This window comes from Macrobrachium nipponense, chromosome 15 (genome assembly GCF_015104395.2).
Source record: "Macrobrachium nipponense isolate FS-2020 chromosome 15, ASM1510439v2, whole genome shotgun sequence".
Classification (NCBI taxonomy): domain Eukaryota; kingdom Metazoa; phylum Arthropoda; class Malacostraca; order Decapoda; family Palaemonidae; genus Macrobrachium; species Macrobrachium nipponense.
In genome coordinates, this window is record NC_087208.1 from 38,336,825 (window position 1) to 38,356,940 (window position 20,116).

Consider the following 20,116-nt stretch of genomic DNA (forward strand, 5'->3'; position numbering starts at 1 on the left):
TTCTCCCAAGTACACACATTCTCTCTACACTTCTTACAAATGGTATGAGGGTCGACCGAAGCTTTCGGCAACCTTACCTTACACCCCTCTTTTACACAAACTCTAAACATACTTCCAGTATCAGACATCTTTAAAGAACAATCCAAAGCGAATGCCAAGCTAACGTTTCCGAGTACAATACCAAAGATCCATGAAAAGTCAGCAACGAGAATGAAAATCCTAGCAGGGAACCACCAACAATGTTGCCGGTTCGGCTGGCAGAGAAAATCTGGCCCAATTGGGAACGGTTCCTAGCGCTAGCGCCACGGTAACGGGGTGGTAGTTGCCTGAACTACTAATAGGTTACTAGCGTTTGCCGCGAGTTTTGAAAATTTCTGCCAGGTGGAACAGAGAATATAGCTATATATATACCTGCCAGGTAAGTGTCATACATTAAAAAATATTTTGAATATAAAAGCTACAAGGATGAATAATACATACCAACGTCATTTTGTGCAAGGAACCTACAGCCCCATATTGGATATAGATAAATTTGTAAACACTGTACTGTACATGGCCAAAAATGATTTAAACTATGCTTCTACACATTAATGAAAAGAACTGAATTAGGTAATAAAATATTACAGCAAAAATCCCCAATTCCTTAGGCACAAGAGTAAAAAACTGAAAGGCATAAGGTACTTTACAGAGCAAAGCTTAGTCCTGTTGTGTGAATAACCTACTTATCTTTATTTTACAATTGTTGGGAAGGTAAAGCTGTTGTTCAAAATTCAAAGTTGATTATTAGCATTCATAAAAATCACTGTTTCTGTAATGTGTATATAAAATGCAATACACTATATGAATCTAAAGAGAACCCAGTGCTTATATGAATTTCCATTATTGGAGTGGAAAGAATCTAGTGGTGAACATTAATCTTTTTCAATCAAAATTAACAATATAGCATATATTTTATAAACATGATTTATTTACAGCAAAATAAAACCACAATTATGATATTGTTATGATACAATAAAGTTTGTTCATACTTACCTGGCAGATATATATATGCTGTATTTTCTGAAGTCCGACAGAAATCAAAAACTTCCGGCACACACAGTGGTCGGCCAGGTGGTTAGTACCCATTACCCGCCGCTGGAGGCGGGTATCAGGAACCAGTCCCATTTTCTATTCATAATTTTTATTTCCACTGTCCCCTGAGGGGAGGTGGGTGGGTACTTAATTATATATATCTGCCAGGTAAGTATGAACAAACTTTATTGTATCATAACAATATCATTTTGTTCATGAAACTTACCTGTCAGATATATATATAGCTGAATCCCACCGTTGGAGGTGGGAAGGGACAGAATAGAAGGATTTTGGGAAACAAATGCATGCAGATGATTTACATCTTGGTTCCACCTGTTAGCATTGCTGGCTTCGTGGTTATTGCCACGTAAGTCTGCTTGTGCTACTAGAGTTGCCAGCGAGGTAGAGACCTATATAGCTGGTGCACTCCAGATGATCTGTCAACAGGGGCGAGACCACGACGTGACTAGACCATATTGACCATACCATGAGGGCTAAGAAGTAAAATAAATATATATATAAAAATATATATCACCACCTGACCAACCTAGCCAAAGTTAAGGTGTGTTAACTAAGGCTTAAGAGTTAAGAAGTCACCGTTGTCGGCGACTCAACTACTAAATTAAGAGCTCTTCCTAACCATTTTCTACAGGATAGGATGAGTGGTACTACTTGCCCCCAAGATTGTGTCTGCAGACACGTATGGCCCTAGCGAGCAGCAGATCTCATATGTCATCTTCACATCTCGCAGGGAGTGTGAATTGAACACAGAGTTGCTTCGCTAAAACATGGTACTCAGGATGTTGCTGAGTGCCATGCTCTGTTGAAATGCTTCCGAGGCCGCGCCCTCACCTCGTGAGCATTCAAATCAAAAGATTTCAAATCTTTGTGCCAACACAATGAAGGAGCTTTTTTTTTTGAAAGAACTCCTTAACAATAAAGCCAGGGTGTTCTTCGATATGGGCAAGTCTGGTCTTTTCGGAACACTGCAGATTGTCCGTACGACTTCGACTTTCTTGAGTTTTATGTAGATAAAACTTGAGAGACCTGACAGGGCACAGGACTCTCTCTGGCTCCTGCCCAATAACTTGTGCCATCCTTGATTCCAAGCTCCTGGCCCAAGAACAAGACGGGTTTTCCATTCTTAGGCCACAACGGAAGGCTTAGAGAACGCACCCCTTGTGTTCTCTAATGCCAAAACTTCTGACGATGGCTGAAAACCTCACTAACCCTCTTTGTCGTATCTAGGGTGGTTAGAAAAGGGCCTTCCTGATCACGTGCAAGAAGTTAACAGGTAGGAGATGTTCGAATGCTTTGACATCAAGAACTTCAGACTATGTCTAAGTTCCATATTGAAAGCTTCGATCTGGACATGCACAGTCAGTCAGTCTGTACTAAAGTCAGGTGACCGACCAGTTGACCAGTCAGACGCATCAAGGGCAGCAAGGCTGTACCTGAAGACCATAAGGCACTATTCTTCGCTGAAGGAGGTGTCTGGACTGCCTGGGCGATTCAAGCTAAGCAACTTGTGGTATGAACGCAACCCAACGTCGTTAGTGAATCAACTCCTGAGCCACTCCTGCTCGAGCTTCTGGTGCCAGGAGGAGGCGAGGAGCCAAAAAGGGCGATTCAAAAAGGCGACGTCCCGAAGGACGAATGCCTGACAGTCCAACCTGGTCTCATGTTAAACGATCATCGGGGGTGTGTAAACGCAACCGACTTCGTCAACAAGAAACTCAGGGCTACTAATGCGTCTCCTGATCTCGCACGAGTGTCCTGACTCCGAGAAAACAGGTGAGACAAAAAGTAGATGGTGAGCGAGTTTTCGAGATTCCACAGAACTCAAAGATCGTGAAGGGTTTGTTGTTTTGACAGAAGCAAATCTCTGAGCCCAAAGGCCGTCAACAACTATTTGCGTATTCTTTAATAGTTGTGACTGCCAGCTTATCCCATTCTTCAAATGGAAAGGGGAAGACGGCAATCTTATGCTGTCAACATCTCGATAGTCTGAACGTAGTCAGACTCAGAGCGGAGAGGTTATAGGTACCTTTCGTGTTAAGTAGACCGACTCTCTCGGAAAAGGTCCTTGGAAGGACGTGACCTCTGTGAATCTAGGATCTTGAAGGCCAACATGGGGCGATTAGCGTCATTGTCGCTCCCTGTGATGGTATAAATCATCTTATTACATTTCCTAAGCGTTTGAAAAGGGGAAAAAAGACTAAACATCCATCCTGTTCAATATCATAGCGAAGAGATGTGAAAGGACGTCCCTAAAGTCTCCATAACTCTCAACATACTTCTAAAGAAAGATTCCACTCGGAAGTCAGTAGTTGCTGCCTGTCGATCGAGACGATTCGTACGGACTTTTGCAATCCTGTAACGAACCTCTAGAGGATCGTTACATTCTACGTCTGTTGTTATAATAGGCTCTTTCTCGTAAACCCGCACAGGGACCGAGAGAAGATACTTCCCTAAGATATGAAGAGCTGTGGAAGATCAGAGTTGATATGGACCACTGGTTCCAAAACTCGTTTCCAGGACTGGAGGGGACGACAGAATTGCTTCCACTTCTTTCAAGATTATGATCCAGGACATCTGAAACCTCTCCAGATGTCCGGCACCTTCTTTTTTTCTATCACCTCAAGTGATACTTAACGCACCGAGAGATGTTCAGAATCATTCCTAGATCTTTTAATAAAATTTCAGTTTCCGGTAGGAAAAACTGTAGAGGTCTGAATTGCAGTCTATTCAGGGAAACAAACTTCTTTAGGAAGGAAATGGTCCCCAGCAAGCTCATCCATTCCCTCACACAGTATGTTTACTTCCCTAAAAAGGCTGCGCTTTTGCCTAAGCAGGAGAGCATATAATAGTGAATGTTGCGGTAGACTCGTAGTCCTATACCGTGCGGTAACGAGCACGAAAGGAGTAAGCGATATCTCTGAGAACATAGTAAGGCAAAACGAATGCAATGTTTTATTCATTCATGTAAGAAATCCCCTCAATCTTAGGCTAAAGTCCGTGATTGTAGGGCAGAGATACAGTTAGTCAGTCAATCCCGCAGGAGAGAGAGAGACGTAACTGCCAGCACAGAGATACGGTTAGTCAGTCCAATCCCGCAGGAGAGAGAGACGTAACCTACAGCGCATGACGCGAACGAGCTGGTACTGCCTCGTTTGGACTGGCGGAGAGGACAGTGACAGCAGCAGCTTACGATCGTCGTCTCTTAACTTTATGCCTGGGTTGCCAGCTACCCTATTCTACGAAGAAATAGGTCCGTAATTTTTAGCATAAAGAGACTCTCAAGCTGGTATATTTAAGCGAAAACAGAAAACACTAAATATATAGATGCGTTTGTGTCGTCATAACACTACCTACCATACAACGGTAAAAGATAAATCGGAAACTCCTGGAAGGCTGCAGGGAGTAACGATTAAATGTCCTTAAATTAATAGACAATAGACCTCTCGGTTGCCATCCGAAGAGGTAACTACAGCAAGCGTATATGACTTGAGCCAACCAGTAGTAAAATAACGCAAGGCAAAATATGATATTATATTGCAATAAAGTTTTTTCATACTTACCTGGCAGATATATATACTATAGCTGAATTCGGAAATACAGCTACATACATATCTGACAGGCAAGTTTCATAAACAAAACTCAAGAGAATTGAAGCGGACAGCTCAAGCTTCTTATGTTATTGGACATAAGCGTTCATTGACGTAGTCTACAAGTCTATTTCTTGTACGAGTCTGCGAATGATGAATGAGAGCTCTTCGAATCTTGTCAATAAGAGCTTATCCGCTTACAGCAATATAAAGTTTAATGAGAAGTTTGTCAATGAGAACTAAACCCATTTACGGGACACAAAGAGATAATTTGTCAATGAGGGGAAATACCCACTTACTTGACAAACGATAGTATATTGTCAATGGGGGAAATTCACTGAATTGACAAAACGTAATCCAGGAAGTCGAGCATTTTATTTCCGATTCGTTCTCAAACGAGGAGGGGCAAGAATCTGTTAAGAGACGGCTTTACGACAGGTAGAACGACGATGTTCAATTCGGCAGCGTAAGTCCCGACTAGGAACTAACAAAATCTATCATCTGAAAAGCCCTTTCAGATGGGCTAAAAAGCTTGTGCAAAATTTATCCTGGAAGAGGAAGAAACTCTCCAACCAGCTTCCTCTCCCGTATCAAAATTTATTGGCAGTTATGGCAAAGGAAGTCCTGTCTTGCGCTTTCCTCCTTTTTTGATGAGTTGCCTTTGCAACGAATACCTCTGAACGTTGCGAGAGTCCTGACCGCAGGACGTCGAGCTTTTACAAACCCATAGCTGCATTACCGCAAAAAAGTTTGACTGCGGTAGAGCAAAAGAGATCTTTCCTTGAGCTTTCCATAACTCCATCCAATCCTGGACTTTACGAAAAGCAATATTACTGACAAAGACCTCTATAATTCACGAAACCCGTGGTCTTGCTGGGTTTCGAAAACGAAGTTTGCCTTTTCACAACTTTAAGCTTCCTCCGAAGCACTGCTTACTTCACATTCTTCGCAGGCGATGTAGAAGGGATCACCGAAGTTAGGTAAAAAATCTTTAGGCCCAAATCGCTTGAAGACTTCAACAGAAACGTTCAGCCAGGCGACACACCTGGCTGTGCGCGCTCGGCGTCCACTGACTAGCAGCGAGCACGCTCGCGTCATTGGCGAGGCAGCTAGCACTCTCGGCGCGCCCGCTCGGCGTCCACTGGCGAGCAGCGAGCACTCTCGCGCGCCGCTCGCGCTCGGTATCCACTGGCGTGCGCTCGGCCTCGGCGTCTACTGGTGCGCGCTTGGCGTGCACCAGCCGCGCGCGCGCCTGGCGTCCATCCGAACGTCCCGTCCAAGCCGAGCGTCAAAAAAAAAAAAAGCGTGCAGAAAAGCGTCACGCTCCTGACAGGCGTCAATGCAAGCGAAACTGCCTTCAGGGAAGAGCATTAGACATCTCGGAGAGAAAAACCGACTGCACGAAGCAGTCTCAGGTGAAGGTTGATCGTGTGAGAATACGCGGGGCGATTGGGAACGCCTTCTTATTCTCACAGCAACAAAGCTAGGACGTCCGCGCTCAAAAGCGTCCCTGTAATATGACTGCTTTCCCCTTTTCCTTTTCTCGGTGGAAAGACGTACACGAGTTCAGGCGACGTTCGCCGCCTTCTTACTTCTCACTGCAACGCATGACGAGAGAGAGAGAGACGTGAAACGTCCTCTTCTATAAAGCTTCTATTTAGAGGGCGCGAGTCCTTCCGAAAGCTCCAAACCCTGCGCAGGGAGGACGCTTCGGAGGACGAGAAGCAATCCTTCAGGATTCGTGCACGCACTTTGGCAGCCTGGGAGTAACTTCAGGTCTGCCGAAGGCACGTCAATCGGTGGGGAGTTCCTCGTAACCCTCCTTCGGCTTTCGACATGCTCTCTCCCTGTTGTTTTCCTGGGAGTCAAGCAGAGGTCCCGGCCTAGAGGCGAATAAGGCCGATCTGACGCACCCTCCACTACACAATGGGGCACTGTCACTGCACTTAGCCACTTCACTTTTGCTCTCCAAAGCCAGCACTTTCGATTCTAAGTTACGAATCGATAGAGTATCAGAGAAAGGTCAATACCCTCTACAGAAACTGTTTAGGGCCCGAAGGCAACATTACAGGGTTAGGAGTAACAACTACAGAAGTAGCACTTTTCACCACAATGATAGGAGAGCGAGCACCTTAGATTCCAAGATACAGATGGAATCTATAACGTAAAGGGCATTACCTCACGAGACCTATTTATAGCCCGTAGGCCATACTACAGGGTTAGGCAAAAATAGTCTACAGGTAGGTTAGCCTACCCTGACTTGTTTACTGATTAATTGCGTACATATGAATCATACGTCTTCCTTATGGAATTAGACAAAGTCTCACACTCCTTACATGACAAATCTCAACAAAGAAGCAAGACACATAGCCCTCGTGCATATCGAGTGCGGAACTACCGAAGCTTTCGGTAGCCACACCCTTATCTTAGCAGACACACCCTCTGAACTAGCCTAACTAGATTCAGATATACAAAAATGAATCATATTCAAAACAATTTAAGATAGCGTATGCCTAGCCACAAATCCAAGTCAATAAATCAAAAGACAATTAGGATATTTAGCGGCCATGAAGTTTCCAAAATCCTAAGACGGAGGTACTGAAAACAGGTGTTTCCAGCACCGGCGACAGAAAAATTATGAATAGAAAATGGGACTGGTTCCTGATACCCCGCCTCCCAGCGGCGGGAATGGGTACTAACCCCAACCTGGCCGACCACGTGTGTGCCGGAAGTTTTTTGAATTTTCTGTCGGACTTCAAAAAGAAAATACAGCTATATATATATCTGACAGGTAAGTTTCATGAACAAAATATTAAGTTAAGATTGTACTTTACCTTTATTCTTTAATTCTCGTTTTATTTCATCTGTTAACTCTTTTGGAGATGCTGTGCGTAGTCGACACATCATTAACACACACCATACAATCAGGATGCATGTTGCCAATATAAAACCAGCCTAAGGAAAGAGGAAACATGATGATTATAATCAAACATACTTGGAGAAATAGGAGGCTTATAATCTTAGTAAAAAGAGCAGATCTGACTAGACTTGTATTATAATTACACCTTTATGTCTCAGCTAAAAATCAATAAAATATGACAATAAATGAAAACCTACCTGCTAAAACTAAGGAAAATACACAGTAACCAATCTGAAATTTGCACATTTTAGTACTGCCTAAACAGTTCATCGCTTCCTTAACCACCACAGCTCGGGTTTGGTATATATATGATCACATACAGCTTCGGGGGCAGTGGACAGGTATTGTAGCTATATGAACAAGATTTGGCGTCATACAGTTTGAACAAGCTTTGCGGAAATAATTTTCCTAGTTCCATATATCACTCTTGGCAACTCTTCAGATCACCCTATAAGAGTGTGAGTGAGCTGAGGAGCCCTCAGTCTTGCTCGAGGTAGTAAGGGGGAATGTCATCACAAATTTCAAACCAAGAATGCATTATAAATATTTTACAATAAGCATGCTAGGAATTTGTTCCTGGTTTTATTTCTTATCTTTTATCATATTGTACTGCATGTACCCGTGGAAGGTACATACATTTTTTTAGAATTTGTTTTTTAATACCATGTGAATATAATATACATATCTTCCTCTTTCCATTGATGAGTTTTTTTTAGTTTTTCTTTTAAAATGGCCATAATTAAATTTAGCCCGGTCATGGGAGTATGCATTAGTGTATATTAGCTTGGACTGTGGGCGTTAAACCAGGCCTATTTACAGGTATCAGCTGTGACATAGCACAAATGTGCATGCAGGTGTGATGATGACAAAATGTCTTCTAGAAGATACCTTTTTATTTTAGTAAACGTTGCCATTCGATCCATTGTTTCACCTTACATTTTTGTACTGTACTGTACTGTAATTGGTGTCATGTTATTCTGCTAGGTACTTATCAAAATTTATGGGAAAATTATTGCTGTTGCAATGTTTACCATCTTTCAACATTCACACCTGCGAGATAGTAGTAAACATGGCATTAATGTCAGTGGGCCAGGTATTAAAGGGAAAATCTATTGCAGTTTCAAGTTATAACTTAAGATGCATTCCTGAATTTCACTAGTTTTTGTTCTCACTCACCCAAATTCCATGGTTTCTGCAGTGTCCTTTTCCAGTACTGAGAAATACAGGTGTCATGGGTTTACACAGCATTTACAATGGATAGACGAATATTACTTTCTTTCATCCACAGTTACATGAGTGCCATTTTTACGCTAGTACCAGCCCAATGGGGATGAACAGCTTGGCAACAGTAATTTTGCAATCAACTTTAGTATGATTTTTTAAAATTAAAAACATATTGACGAGACTTATGGACATAACATTAAAAACTTCGTTATCAAGTGCTGGTATTAGGCAACGGTACGTAATCGCTAACCACAATATTTACTGCCATTTATTGCCTTCATGTTTTTTCTTAATGTTGATGTCTTTCGTTGATGTTTACGACATTAACCATCTTTTTTTTTTTTTATGATTCTCACACTTATCCCCAAAAGGCTGGTACTGAACATGGAGATCCTTCTGCATGCAAACTGGTCGTCTGAGTTAGCGGGATGCAATATTATCCTTCAAAAATGACAATAATCCTACAGTATAGGGGTCCAAATTCACCACACTGCATAAAGTCAAGATCAGCGCACAGATTTAGCTATTCAATACAGGCAGTCCCTGGGTTACGACGGGTTTGGCTTACAATGTTCCGAGGTTAAGGCGCTTTTCAATTATATTCATCAGAAATTATTTCCAGGGTTACGACGCCTACAACGCTGATCTGGTAGAAGAAATATGACACCAAAAATGCAAAATAATCAATATTTGAAAGTTTTTTTATGAAAAATGCAATAAGAATGCAGTTTACACAGATTTGAATGCACCCAAAACATTAAAAGTAACGTTTTCTTAGGATTTTTTATGATGTTCCAGCCTACGACGATTTTTGGGTTACAACGCGTCTCAAGAACGGAACCCCCGTCGTAACCCGGGGACTGTCTGTATATTTATTGAATGATGGAAAATAATGAAATATGCAACTGCTTACAGATGCAGAGATTAAAAAAACAATACAAGGGGGTAAACAGCGGGGAAACATCAATACACACAAAAATGTCTTGGCGGATACAGACCCACAGAACTTTGGGAAAATCATAAATCTCTGCTTCTGTGAGCAGATAAGGTAAACGACTGAGGGGCGACATACCGGCCACCTCTCTCAGAATGCAGCCACTCCCCGAAAAAGTGCTTGAATTACATGCCATTCTTAATTTAGGAGAAAACTCTTACCTCTTCCAGAGGAGCGTAGAGGTTTTGGTAACCTCTCTCGGAACGCAGCCACTCCCTGAAAAAGCACTTGAATTATATGCCATTATTTCAATAAATTTAGGAGGAAAAAACGCTTACTTCCCACCGAGGAGGTCCAGAGGTCTCGGTTTGCTGCCTGAGCTGGTCACAACTCTTTGACTGAGCTCATGGCAGCGAACTCAAGTAGTACTTTTTCGGGAAGGTGGCCGCATTCTGGGGTCGGTGGCTGCTACTTTATGTGGTAGATCTAAGCCCTTATACCACGGCGAACTAGACTATGCCAGTTGACGTTTTTCTATACAGTTTTACCTCCTGAACAAGAATTTAAAGCAATATTTTTTTGGCCAGCTGCAATTAACCTGTAATTTACCTTTGAACTCTATCCTACGGTAAGGGGGACCGATGGGAATGCGGGGTTTTGGGTGGGGTCAAACATATGGGGGGAAGGTTTTGCTGTGTTATTGTGTTATTTCCTCTTATGACATTTGAAACACGAAATACAAGCTGAAATAAAGCGATAAATCAACCGATAATGGAGCCATTACATAGCCGAAATCCACTTATTACTACTGCTATTACGACGTCGAATCCTACTACGCATGCGCCAATCCTACTGCACATGAGCTGTGTTATAAGGGAGCTTTTGTTTCAGACACCAACTTCTTAAGTGAGATAAATGGTGGGGGTTTTTGGGGGGTACATGTATTTAACCAATCACGTTGCATTGTTAACCCTATATTGCGATAGAACTGAGTGGAGGTTTTGGAGGGATTCATGCATTTACACATATTCATTTTCCTCATTTGTTTTATAATCGTGTAATATTATTTCAAGCTTTTATTTCTGTTCCGTTTATCATCGTATTGTTTAATATGTGCACTGCCTTCTTCTCACTTCATAATGTTGCCCTATATATCTTACATTAATATTACGTTACAATTGAGGACAGGCCCCTGAAAGTCTCCTGAGGGGTGAGGATAGAAGGAGGTTTTAGGACATTTCGAGGCCTTTCTGTCAATGACGTGAAAATTGATGGTAGTATTACATTTTTACATTTTACGGACATTCCAAATTACACAAGCATTTTTTCTTCCTTTTTTCTATATTCACCTTTACATGCCTTTCTGATCCAAAACAATTTCTTGGATAACATTTTACTTATTATTATATTTACTTTCATATTATATCTTTCTTTCTGAAGGGGGGGGTGGGGGGTATGGGACTGGGCCCCCCACCCCCAACTTGTTAAACACATTCTACTAGGTTACGTAAGAATCCTAACCTATATGTTACACTTCTAAGATTGTTTTTCTGTAAGTTGGGGTACCCCCTGGTCAGATAACACGTTCTCCTAGGTTAGGTTGGTTAGGTTAGTATCCTAACCTGTATGCTACGCTTACTTTAACTTTGTCGTTAAGGGGGCGTCATGGGGGGCAGAGCACCACCGGTCAGGTTACACAATTTTTTACAATTGTGCTCAACATTTCTTGTTAAGTTCAATTAGCCCTCGAACTGCCAATCTGATCCTTAAAACTTGATAATATTACCATTCATCATTCACTAAATTGGCCTCTGACTTGTATATACTTGATTAAATTTATACTTAAGTACCAGATGTGTAAAACCGTGTATATACTATATAATAATAATTTTACACGAGTTCGTGGGTTTTTTTGTCCACAAAAGTAAACACATTCCCCCCCCCCCCCCCCCCCCCCCCCCCCCCCCCCCCCCCCCTACCCCCCCACCCCACCCCCACCCCCCCCCCCCCCCCCCCCCCCCCCCCCCCCCCCCCAAAAAAAAATTCCACCTGAAAATACTTCCCGGCCCACATTTCACTTCAGTGATCAACCGACCATGATGGCTGAATCATTCCCTTCCCTGGACCTCCTGCTCCTTCGCGCCCATTACCAACTCAACTCGACTCTACCCCGAACTTGTGTTAACTATTTCCTTAGTTATAAGGACTTTTCAGTCCATTACTCGGGGCAGAATGAATGGTTGGTAATGTACTGTCAAGATCACGGCCTTCTGAGAAAACAAGCCTTTAGCCCTCATTGTCGCAATGAGTGTAGGCTTGACCTACAAAGGAAGGTGTTTTAGGTAACATTTAAGGTAAGGTTCCTAATCTTTATGTACATTATTTAGTTATATCAATTGGGTTTTGGTGTTCCTAAGGTTAAGTGCTTTTGATGTTGGTGATAATTTTAATTGAGAATTGTTATTTCACATCATATCCCAGCGTGGCTTTACCACTCGTACCTGTGCCTTCCTCTCCCGTCACCATACATCTTCTTCCCCCCCCCCCCCCCCCACCTTACTGGACTTGATGCTCCCTGTTGGTTATGTATCCAACACCACCTACCAGAACTCAAATACATACTATGGCGGTTCGTCTATGTTATTTGGCCCCGAACCAAAACTTCAAAGATTTTTCAGTCGAAATTGATATGGCAGTTGACGTTTTCCTATGTTATTTTGCGTTACCTTTACAAGTTTAAGGTGTAATATTTTGCTGGTCAAACTTGTAACTAATGCTGTTATTTACCTTTGAACTCTGTACTGTAATGTAGTCTTCAAAGGTAAATTACGGTTTAATTACAGTCAACCAAATAAGTATTACTTTAAATTCTTGTTCAGGAGGTAAAATAACATAGGGAAATGTCAACTGCCATAGTCTACTGTAGTGCGGAATGCGGGCTTAGAATTACCCTATTCCTAGGTAGGTACCTATAACTGATTCACTTAGGTAGATTTTCTCGGATGGCCTTATTCCTACGAGACGTTTGTTTGGTGGCCGCTGATTGGCTGGTACGGGGATTGGAGGAGGGCAGCTCCCAGCCAGATCAGCAGCGCCAAACTAACGTCTCGTAGGCATAGGGATCACCCAAGAATCTACCTTAAGTGAACCAGTTAGTATAGTAGTATGTCGCCGCTCGGTCATACCTACCTACTACTAGCCTATACCCTAGGTAGGTGCACCAAGTAGCATTTTTTTTTTTTTTATAGAGCTACTAATACGTACTTCTGTTTGCAAATCTGTCTAAATAACCGAAGAAGAAATTGAAAACGAGAAAGAAAACTTGAACACAAGGGAGCAGTGAATTTGGACCCCTAGAGTGAAGGATTTACCGAAAATGACTAACCTGGTTTCTGAATGACTGAAAAACCCTGAACAAGTGGACTGAAAAAAACATAATATATATAAATTTGCCTCAAGAATCACTCCACAAAATATATAAAAAGGCCGTAGAACCTCTACGACAAAAACGTCATTAGGGACCTACGCAATGGGGTGGGTATAGTAGTTTAGACTAGCCCACTTGTAACCGAACAACACTTCTTGAATATTAAGTCACTCACGGGATTTTCTTCGATGTATCGCCATAAGTGACCTAGATACTGCGTCAGTTCGAAGAGGAAATCCATAAATTCCATGTTAACATGACGTCCACAGTGGTATATACGACGGTCCTACTCCTCCTCTGCTCTTTCCCTGGGTCACCCAAAACAAAGTACCAACTCTTCCGATTCCCTTCTCGCAAGATATAAAAGTTGGATTATGGCCTTTAATAGACATTTTCCTGCGAAATACTTTCTACATTAATTTTAAAATTCATTATTCGTGAGATACTGAAATGTTTATTTTATACAAATTATCCTTATAAAACCCTTCTTGTTCTGCTCCGCTACTTTCGGACAAGGGCTGCCTAGTGCCTGCTTTGATTAATCAAGAGAGTTCCGTGTTTTGTCTCAAATTTCCAAGGCAATTGCCAAGTGGCTGAAGAATATTCTCTTATATCAGGGATTGGGACTATTCTTGAAGAATGGGGAATAAGAAAGCACAATTCTCCCCGGGCTGGTGGAAAATTCAGTCCGTAGTACAGCGCAGAAGTAGCAGAGCGGCCCTTCAAATTTCGTCATTGGATTAGCAAGCCAGCGCCAGGGCGAGAAAAGATATTTGATTGTATCTTTCGCTTCAAAGCTTCTTCGTTCACACAGAAGAGATTTCCTAAACCCGCAATCGTGCATTATTGATTATTTGACCTGTTCTGTTTATATATATTTTTTTTTTACGAAGTCCAGCAGGAACGAAATTCTCAGCTATTTCTGAGCATGACGTGACAATGTCCTAGATTATTCTGCACGAAACACATATTATTAGGTCCCAGGGTTCAATAAGTGCTCTCTCGGTACCACGATACCGTGAGAGATACTAGTCTTTCGAATTGCTGTGATTTTTAACAGTAAATCTCAGAGATTAAACAAAAAAAAGGCATTGTGCGATAAATAAATAAATAAATAAGACATGGATATAAAGAAGAACTAGGGCCTGTATACATTTTGCTCCTAAAAGACTTCCATTGTTCGCTGTTGTTGTGTGTGTGTGTGTTGATTAATATCATACAAAGAGAGAACGAGCCTGGTCCAACCTTAGTCCGAAAATGGTACGAATAATCTTATCAGATATGGCCATACCCCGAGAGAGATTATAAGGCTAGAAAATTAACGTAAAATTGAGAGGTATTTTCCTAGCATTCTCGAAGATGGGGACAGAAGGTCGTATATTACGGCTTCGTCGAACAATAAGGGCTAGGGATATATATATATATATATATATATATATATATATATATATATATATATATATATATATATATAACATGGCTCTATAAACAAGCATTATTCTTTTGATAAACTGTAATTCGTATAGTCAAAAATAAACATATAAAAAAATCTTTGAATCTTCAACCCGCATATGTTGCAAACTGCATTAACACTTTGACAATAGCAAGACCACCAGGTTTACTATTCTGGTAAAATGTAGGGGAGTAAGATTCGTGGGATTTTGCTGCAATGGTTTAATTTGAAAATAATATTCGATTGCAAAAAAACACAATGCAAATCAACAGAAAGAATCGGCTATTCATCTACGATAATTTTAGGGAAGAAAAAACAAAATAATAAACAAGAAAATAATTCATATTCGTCATTTCAATGTGGTAGAGACTATATAAACATCTGTAGATAATCGAATTCGTCTCATGTTTAAAATTATATATTGAGCTGAACATACAATAATGGGATTTCTCGAAACGACAATAGTCTCACGGCATACACGAAGAGGAAAGAAGAAGTGTGGTGGCCATATTGCGATTTGCTGCGAAGCTAGCGCTCGTATCTATCTAATAGATAGAATGCATCCTTGCAATCATTTCTCTCTCTCTCTCTCTCTCTCTCTCTCTCTCTCTCTCTCTCTCTCTCTCTCTCTCTCTCTCTCTCTCTCTCTCTCTCTCTCTCTCTCTCTCTCATTTGATTACGTACTTTTCATTTGTCAATTTATCCATTCATTTTTTGGCGTTCAAGATAGTACTAACGACTCCACCGAAACAGTTTCAAAGTAGACTTATATGCTTCGCTGTCGTATTGTTTATTTTTTACGATAGGCAGATAGACAAATTCATCAAAGAGGGCGAATGGTTCAAAACAAATGATGAGCCTTACGGGATATAATTTAATTTCAACCATTACCTCGTTGCTAAATTTAGTACATTTATCCCCATATGAGAATTGATATGCACTGCTCAGCTGTGGTGAGCTTATCTGATAAGGCAGACGGAATCCGTTATGTTTAGACTTAACATTAACTTTGTACTACATTTTAGACGAATTGGATGAAGTTTCTAGAAGAAAGAGAATATAATTCAAGTTGAAGGGAGGGCTAATGTCGATATCAGGTTTATAGTCCATGTTATAGTTCCATGGTCGATAAGATTGATTTCCATTTGCCTCTACTTAGATCAGCTTTACGTAATAAGAACGAGGTTTACTACGTAATACATCTGCAGTTAATTAACTTAAAATGTCGTCTGAACCAATAACTTTAACACACCAAGTTTAGTTATTTAATTTCAGGATATCCTTATCATGGAGGAATTAAAAGGTTCACCCACCTGATCTGCTCTACTATAGATTCTACAGCAAGATGATATGGATATCAACAAGGGGGATAAAGTAGCACTGAAAGCAACTTGAAGCTCATATGCATCTTTCATTGTCTTTCTGGTTGATGTCTAAACGTTAATTGAGAAAATGCTCTTCTTAATACCCGCATTGCCTTCAATGAGACATCTGTAATACGACAGAGGAAGACGTCATGGGTGAATGACTTTAGGTATATAATCCACCGAAGCCACAAAAGTCACACGGATTAATACGTAACGTGGAAAAGTAATTCCATGGGAAATTTGAGTCACTAAACGTAAATTACAACTGCGTAGCGAAGGAGGAAGAGTAATTTAAGTGATATAGTAGTACTAGGAGGTGGTAATTAAGTTAGCCTAATTAGCCAAGGAACCATTTACTAACAAACAAGACTGGCTTCCGCAAACTCATATCGGATAATCTTCTAGACACACCCATTTTCTTACAATGATGCTGACGCCTAATACTCGAAAATTTTCTGTACACATTCTTTTTATCCAAACCAGGGCTGCCGAAGTGTGGAAATGACGTCACTATACGGCTTATCTTGTCACATTGTGAATAGGTGTGGAGTGTGGAATCCACACGTAAATATTTCCACGCTTTTTACTTAACAAGCGTATGCTAGTTAAAATCTAATAAAAAATTATGAAAATTGTTTACTATTATATTTTATAAGTCTCACACACAAATCCATAAAAATAAATAAATTAATTTTATCTTTTTTAATTTGTGGATGCGTTTGGATGTTTATCAGATGCATAACGCTGACCGTTGATTCATGTGCAAACCAAGACCTAGAATATAAGCTAGATCTTGACCGTACGAACTGGCTGGCTCTAGCGCCAACCAACCTCAGTTACCTATCAAAAATTATTTTCAATATGGTTCTCAACAAAATCTACATTTATTCTTTTTCATAATACTAGAGAGTATTCTTAATTTGCTAGTTTTGATGGTATATTTTCTTGAAAATTTTGTGAAATGTATGCAAACATGTATACTGCCATTTGGTAGCAAATTATTTTTCAGCGATGACTTTACAGCTTTGCAATACACATTGCAATTTTTGCATGTGAAAATGATTAATGTGCCTGTATAATCAGTTTGGTTATTCTACAACTACGGTGACAAACTTTTAAAAAGAACGGGCTTTAATGATTTCATAACTGTAATTCGTATAACGTAAGACCTTAGCAAAAATCATAGGCCTAGTTTATCAGTATAGATGATAGCGCTCACGATTTCGTTGTCAGTTGATATTGCCATAAATGAATGATTATGAGTATAAAAAACGATAAAAGTGAGAAATTGTATAATGCAGTGATAATTAAATCCTCATGAAATATTAAATGGTTTAGTACATTAGCCAAGGTCCAGGATACGTTGTCAGTTTACTTTACTCTAAAAAATAAGACAACATTTGCAGCTTCAATTCTTCATGAAAGTTATTGTAATTATGTAATTGCAATGATACAATACAGCGATAATTATTTTTTAAAGTTCACTTGCGAGCATATAACCAACAGTGTTAGTTGACCCAACATATAGGTCTAGTTATTATATTTATGGCAATAATGCCGGATTGAACATCATAAATTTATCGTTATTTTTCATTACGATGATGTGATTAAGATGCCTTATGTTATATATAAACTTGTTGTAAAACACCTATGTTTACTTTTTGCAATCGTCAAATTAAATAACTTTTCATTGCAGTGTTTATCTATCATATTAAAAGAGTACCGACTGTTGTTGAGAAGTTTTGCTTCTTTTACCCTCTCATAAAAAAAAAACAATATAAATTAACTAAATGTTTAAACAATATGAGCTAAAAACGGAAAGGGTCATTGTCTATCCTTATTTATCAGTTAAAAAAAATCTACTGGTTGGGAATTCATATGCTAAGTTTTGAGCACTTACAAGATCATGTTAAACACTTTTACATTCCCTCAGTTCGATAAAGTCGAATATATTGCATAACTGGCAACTGTCTGAGACCTAGTGTGGATTTCCTTAGTGTGGAAATCTGGCAGCCCTGATCCAAACACGTTGTTTTCAGGTGAGGAATCCTATATATAGGCCTATATGTCTCCTAGTATCTATGAGGAAGGTATATAGTCTCATAGGAGGAGGACATTACTCTTACAGATTTGTTGGAAAGTGACATCAGTCAGACTATAGAAAAAAAAAAAAAAAGCTGGTTCACTTAAAGTAGATTCTTGGATGAGCCAAATGCTTACAAGACATTTTTTTGGCGACAGTTGATTGGCGTTACCGGGAGGGAGGCAGCTCCCTGACAATCAGCGGCGCCAAACAAACGTCTCGTAGCATAGGGATCATCCAAGAATCTACCTTAAGTGAACCAGCTATAGTGAATCGACATTTCTGCTTATTCTTTTTGAAACGAAAGGTCAATGTGGCTCTTCTCTAGCTAAACGCCCCACTCCCATCTCCCCTCTCTCTCTCTCTCTCTCCTCTCTCTCTCTCTCTTCTCCTCTCTCTCTCGCTATCTCCGGATCTCTAACTCTCTCTCTCTCTCTCTCTCTCTTACATGGTCTTCTAAGGAAAAGAATAAACGTTGAAGTTACCCATGGAAATGAGATTAGTACCATATTCAAACACCTCTGTTTAATAGACCTATATGTAATTAAAATTCACTAGGGCTATGCTGATCAAACTGCCACATAATACATTGGAAATTGAAGTATAATCAATACATAGGTAAGGACTGAAATAATCTACAATGATATATATGAATAGATAGAAGAAGATAATATAATATATATAATGTGCGCTTACAATTAACAGATTTTAACTGCCTATACTGCAAGTAATAGGGAATATATGGCTATTAATATTCATGAGATCACCTCTAAACTAATCTTCCATATTAGATACAGTACAAGAATTAAGGGCTGTCAAAGCAAGGGAAAATTGTCTAAATGAATATATAATATTCCCAATAATACCCAGAAGATTTCATTGAAAAAAAAAGAGAGATTAACTTTTCCAATTCCATGGAATTACCCCATCTGTCAATCCTTCGAGAAGGTCTGTCTGATTTAGATCAATGGCTAGCCCTTCCTTGAGCGCAATCAGACGTTAATTATAACTAAATATACCAAAATAAATACTATATAATATCCCAAATATTCCCCTTCCAAGGAGCAGGAAATAAGACAAAATCTCCAACTCCTGGAATTCGTTCCCATCTGTCAAACCGTCGAGAATATGTGTCCGCTTTGCTTGGTTGATTAGCTCCTCCCTGGGGCTAATCAGACGTTAATTATAATCAAAATATATTAAAATAAATATATAATATTCCTAAATATTCTCCAAGGAGCAGGAAATAAGACAAAAATCTCTCCAACCTGATGGAATTACTCCATCTGTCAATCCTTCGAGAATATTTGTCTGCTTTGGACATTGGCTAGCCCTTCCCTGAGCACAATCAGACGTTGATTTCAAAAATATAGAAATAAATATATAATATTCCCAAATATTCTCCAAGGAGCAAGAAAAAAGGAAAAAAACTCCTCCAACTCGATGGAATTACTCCATCTGTCAATCCTTCGAGAATATTTGTCCGCTGGAAAACAGGAGCTGGCTTCGCGTCCCCAGTGTCCTAGCTTGGCATCACAGTAGCAGCAAGACCCGTGAATCAAAACATTGAAACTTTTTTTTTTTTTTTTTTTTTTTTTTCAAATTGTTTAAAAAAATGGTAAGAATAGCCTCGTAAGCTTCCATTTGGTGGGAGCGGAGAGGAGGGAATGTATTTAAACCTTTTTATATAAAGGGGAGGTTTTTATAAATGTAATATAGGCATAAGATGTTATTTTCTCCACCCCAACCCCCTCGTGTCCAAAGTCCCGGGTTATTTAGCCTTTACTTATTTATTGCTTCATTTGTGTCATTTGCGCGACAATGTCGTCTTATTTTATATTTTCGAGCGGAAATTCACACTTTTCCTTCATTATTCAGGCTACGCCAGCCTAACTTAGGTTAATCAATGGTAGGCTACCGGCTAAGTAGGCTACGACCTACGGCAGGTTAGGCTACGAGCTGTCATGGTAGGCTGTGGGTATTTCAGGGTCTTGTGGGTGTGAATGAAGCACTTATGCTTTATTTCCGG

At 40.1% G+C, this 20,116-nt stretch overlaps 1 protein-coding gene and 1 long non-coding RNA gene across 3 annotated transcripts in view; one reads left to right on the forward strand and one right to left on the reverse strand.

Moving 5' to 3' along the window:
• Positions 1–20,116, reverse strand: part of LOC135227102 (enhancer of rudimentary homolog) — a 139,557-nt gene that overhangs the window by 1,884 nt on the left and 117,557 nt on the right. The window lies entirely within an intron of this gene.
• Positions 19,674–20,116, forward strand: part of LOC135227100 (uncharacterized) — a 67,993-nt gene continuing 67,550 nt past the window's right edge. Inside the window, exon 1 of the long non-coding RNA XR_010317347.1 lies at positions 19,674–19,705. This is a non-coding gene — a long non-coding RNA (uncharacterized LOC135227100). The remainder of the gene's footprint in view (positions 19,706–20,116) is intronic.